At 32.6% G+C, this 2,760-nt stretch overlaps 1 long non-coding RNA gene across 11 annotated transcripts; it reads left to right on the forward strand.

Annotated features, from left to right (window-relative positions):
• Positions 1 to 243: 243 nt before the first annotated feature.
• Positions 244 to 2,475, forward strand: LOC141667783 (uncharacterized). 11 transcript variants are annotated; one of them, XR_012552776.1, is made up of 6 exons: positions 244 to 546; positions 668 to 753; positions 946 to 1,008; positions 1,189 to 1,265; positions 1,354 to 2,020; positions 2,242 to 2,475. It is a non-coding gene; the product is annotated as an uncharacterized LOC141667783 (long non-coding RNA). The 11 variants fall into 11 exon arrangements; XR_012552773.1 differs by having other exon boundaries at positions 245 to 546; positions 1,192 to 1,265; XR_012552780.1 differs by lacking the exon at positions 668 to 753 and having other exon boundaries at positions 246 to 546.
• Positions 2,476 to 2,760: the final 285 nt, after the last annotated feature.

Consider the following 2,760-nt stretch of genomic DNA (forward strand, 5'->3'; position numbering starts at 1 on the left):
TCTATAATAACTTTAAATATTTATAAATAAATCATAATAAATTAATTGTAATGAATATAATGTGTGTAAAATAGGCATATTATAATTTTTATAGAAAATTAAAGTTTGTAATTTCTTTGGATATTAACTGATTATTTAAATTAATAGTAATAAATATAATTTGTGTAATATAAAAATAGAAAAAATAGAAAAGCAAACAATGGAAATTAAATGGGCCGTGTAGAATTTATTTTGGGTTCGGCCGCCCAAATAATTGGGGTAACAGGCTTAAATTTTGACAAGCCGGGACATCAAAATTTCAGGCAAAACATTTGGGGGAATTATATTAGGGAAAATATATGCACGATTGAATTAGATAAAGAATTTGGTGGAGAGTTCAGATTTCAGCTATGGGTTTGGGATTCAAGCGACAGGTTCTAAAAAAATCAAGAAATTAGGGTTTCGAGCAATACATTTAAATTAAACTTCTTTACCGATTTCATATTCAAGCTGAAGCAAAGCATTAGGATTCAAGATTCTCTACCGATTTCAAGCTTCGATTTGGAGGTATAAACTTTCTTCCACCTTCTAATTGAACTATATGCGTGTAAAGTTAATTTTTTTTATCAGGGCAACAACGTTCTGTGAACCGAGTTTCCTTAATGTAGTTTCATCTCCTTTTCTAAAGGACTAGTAGGAGGACAAGGACATGTAGAAGGATGCCGATTGAGATACTCCCCCTTCAACATACATGTCTACATTTTTAAAGTTCTGGTAGATTTAGATAAACACAAATATAACTTATCCGATTTCTCCGATGAAGGCTTCACAAGTATCAGTCTCTCTGGCTGCTTTATGTTGTAATTTATCCTGATTAAGTTTAAATGTTTGTTTTATTTGATGCAATATTTTAGTGTTTGATGTTGGTGTTATTGCTAAAACTATTATTTTGACACAACACTCCAGGCCAAGAGATGATGGGCCTAAGAGATCTGAAGAATCAAAACTGTACCATAACTATTTCTTGTGGTGAGAAAGATTTTCTTACTTATATCTCTATCTCTTCATTGTTGGACATGTTTCCTTGGTAGTTAATGGATTAATAGAATTGGTTGTTCAGAATGTACTTTTGGCAATCTCTGATGTGTGAGGAATACTTGCTTGCTTCTGTCCAAAGACTGTTATACAATTTCTCTTTATGTGACTTAGCAGGTCTTTGATTCTAAGCCATGGATGAAGAGGATGATGACATTCCTTCTTTAATTGAAATAGATAAAGGACTCATGGTATTTGGACTTTTTTATGATTTTCTAATTATAATACCAGTTATTCATAATACCTGTTTAAGAACTAATACAATTTTTTATTATTGAGTGAAGCTTTTGGTTTATCAAGTGTTGTTGCCGCAATGATTGGTTTGTCCATGCTACTATTCTTCCGGGTGCTTGATTGGGATGACTGTTTAAGTGAAAAATTAGCGTGGGATACTCTGGCTTGGTTTGCAGTTCTTGGAGGAATGGAAGGTCAATTGACAGATCTTGGAATTGTAGCCTGGATGTCTGGTAGTGTATCCGAATTTCTTCAAGCTCTTTCATTGAGCTGGCCCGTTTCATTTGTGGTTCTTCAAACAACTTCTTGATTCATTACTTATTCGCAAGTCAATCTGGTCATGTGGGAGCTTTATACTTTTATTTCCTTGCTGTGCACGTGGCGTCAGGGGTGCAGACCCTATGGTTTGTAGAGTTATATTGATGTTTTTTCAAGGTATGGTTTCAAGCTAAAACCTTAAGAACTGCTGACTTTTTTCATTTTATGTTTTAAATTCTGTATCAGATTATTAGTATTCAAGTCCTTACCGATTTCATTCTGTTCTGTGCAAGAGTGTCAAGTCTTAATATATACATACTGCGAATTGATGTATGTTTCATTAGTATAAACTGTTAAAACTATTTAGCTTGGTTGTAATTCCAAAGCATTTCTTCCTGAGCCATTGGGATGGATGCATAGACAGCCGAACGAGCTTCCAAAGTTATCGCCTCAGGTAACTATCTGTTGGATGCATACGTTTTTGATAAATTTAGTATAAGGATATTGATATGAGAAGGTCCAAATGCTTCCCAGCGACCGTTTTCTAGGTTTCTACATCGTAAAATTTAGTAAATGCTTAGTATGGTGTACATTTAAGGAAGTATCCCACTTTGTTCAGTCATATCTAAATAATTATTATCATTCTAGTTTCTGAGTCCATTTTATTATATACAGGTGCCAGATAATGGTCCATGGAACTACAACTTCATGGGGGTATAGCACACAAAGATAATAAAGTATGGAATTAGGCTGGGGACTCCTCGCGAGTACTATTATGAGGGAAATGTAGGAATCTATAATATTGGAACTAGATTTAGTTTTTAATTATACTAGAATGTAACTTTTATAGAACTTGATTCATGTAATGATTCTAAGAGTTTTATATTTATTTATTTAATTTGAGTTACATATTTTTGGATTTAAATATTTGTCTAATAATATTATATTTATGAAAATTTAATGAATAACAAACAAAAAACTATAAAATATGAATATTTAAGAAACTACTAATGTGGGGCTTACTTGTGGGACCCACTTTTTTGTCGGTTAGTACCTCTACTGCAACACAAAATTTGTTTTGCTATACTCTAAAAATCATGTTGCAATTGATAAATATAGCAATATAATTTGTTGTGTTATCATAGATTGACACTGATGTAAGGTTAGATACCTATAGTGACGGCCTTAGACCCA

This window comes from Apium graveolens, chromosome 6 (assembly GCF_009905375.1).
Source record: "Apium graveolens cultivar Ventura chromosome 6, ASM990537v1, whole genome shotgun sequence".
NCBI lineage: Eukaryota > Viridiplantae > Streptophyta > Magnoliopsida > Apiales > Apiaceae > Apium > Apium graveolens.